We start from the raw sequence: 1,821 nt of genomic DNA, 5'->3' as shown, positions 1-1,821 counted from the left end.
AAGTGGAGACGAAAGCAGACAACAGAACATTGCTAGAGAGCAGGAAAGGATGTGAAAAGAGACAATTTTAGAGAAGAAAATTTTTCCGTCGCTACCCGGATTCGAACCCGGGACCTTTGAATGAGAGGCCAACACCTTAACCTCTAGGCCACGAGAGCCCTCCTGAACCCTCAGATTAATATCAGATTGTGGGTGGTTGGCGGGTGCTCCGGTGTGGTTTGCTCCTCCTTGCTTATCAAACATCTGTCATCCTTATCTCTCCTCCTTTCCTTTGTTTCTTTGTAAGTTACTCTCGTGTAAGACCTCTAATCTTTGGCACCATTATATGACCTATTAAATCTGTGCTGCAAGTGCCGTAAAACTCTTTCTACAACTCAAACTAGTATCGGGCTGAGCGGATCTAAACATGATCAGCTGACATTTGGTCAACTTGAAAGTAGCTGAATCATGAGACGTGACCAAAGGTTGCAAACCGAGAACACCAAGGAGAGACATCTGGCGGGGTTGGGCACGGTCATGGACAAGTGAATCGACAGAATGGCTTATTTCTGCCGCCTATTTTGAAATAGGAAAACCCACGACCGGAACAACGGAGGGAAATTTTTGTTAGCTTTTAGTAGAAGTTTTACGGCACTAGCAGCTGAATAAGGTCATATGAGCGCCAGAAGATTAGCGTGCTACAAGGGGGTAACAAACATAAAGAAGATGGGGAGATAAGGACGATAGATGTTTGATAGGAAAGAAGAGGCAAACCACACCAGAGCACTCTCCAACCACCCACACGGAGGGAAAGAGCAGAAAGTATCACATACATACACCAGTGACACCCTCCAACCACCCGCACGTGATCTATAACATAGAGTAACCTGGGGGGGGGGGGGAGCCTCAATTTGAGGCTGGAATCAGTTTATGTTTACTAAAAGTTTGGCGGCACTTGCAACACAAATTGGTCATATAAATGCTGAAGATTAGAAGATTAGAAGATTAGAGGTGTTACTAGAAAGTAGCAAACGAAGCAAAGAAAAAAGGATAGATTTAACGGATGATAGATGTTTGACAGAAAAGGAGGATAGATTTAACGGATGACAGATGTTTGACAGAAAAGGAGGATAGATTTAAAGGATGACAGATGCTAGACAGGGAAGAAGGAGGATAGATTTAAAGGATGACAGATGTTTGACAGAAAAGGAGGATAGATTTAAAGGATGACAGATGCTAGACAGGGAAGAAGGAGGATAGATTTAACGGATGACAGATGTTTGACAGAAAAGGATGATAGATTTAAAGGATGACAGATGCTAGACAGGGAAGAAGGAGCAAACCACATCAGGGCATCCGCCACCCACCCAATGTCCCCTTAACAAGTGGTGACCATGCGTTGTGATTACAGACTTGAACAAGATAACAATTGGAACGATAGGACAGAGACGCGAGTGAACATTGCTAACAGCGATTTCGAAATTGTTTTATTGTCCGTTTTAGTAAGAGTTTTACGTCACTTGCAACACAATAAGGCGATATATGTGAAGAAGATTGGAAAATTATGAAATGGTATGGGTTTAACGCCCCTATCAACACTATTAGGTTATTTAAGACCGAAGATTAGAGGTGCCACAAGAGAGTAACAAACATAAAAAAAGAAGAAGGAGAGATAAGGACGATGGTTGATTGAAAGGAAAGAAGGAGCAAACCACACCAGAGAACCCGCCAACCACCCACGATTTCGAAATGGGGAAACCCAAGACAGAAGGGCAGAAGACGCAACAGTCGGAACTGACAACAGGCAGAAAGTGGGACATACGACCCCAGAGGACACACCCC

The sequence above is a fragment of the Aplysia californica genome, unplaced genomic scaffold, assembly GCF_000002075.1.
Source record: "Aplysia californica isolate F4 #8 unplaced genomic scaffold, AplCal3.0 scaffold00590, whole genome shotgun sequence".
Lineage (NCBI taxonomy): Eukaryota > Metazoa > Mollusca > Gastropoda > Aplysiida > Aplysiidae > Aplysia > Aplysia californica.
This window is presented reverse-complemented; position numbering follows the sequence as displayed.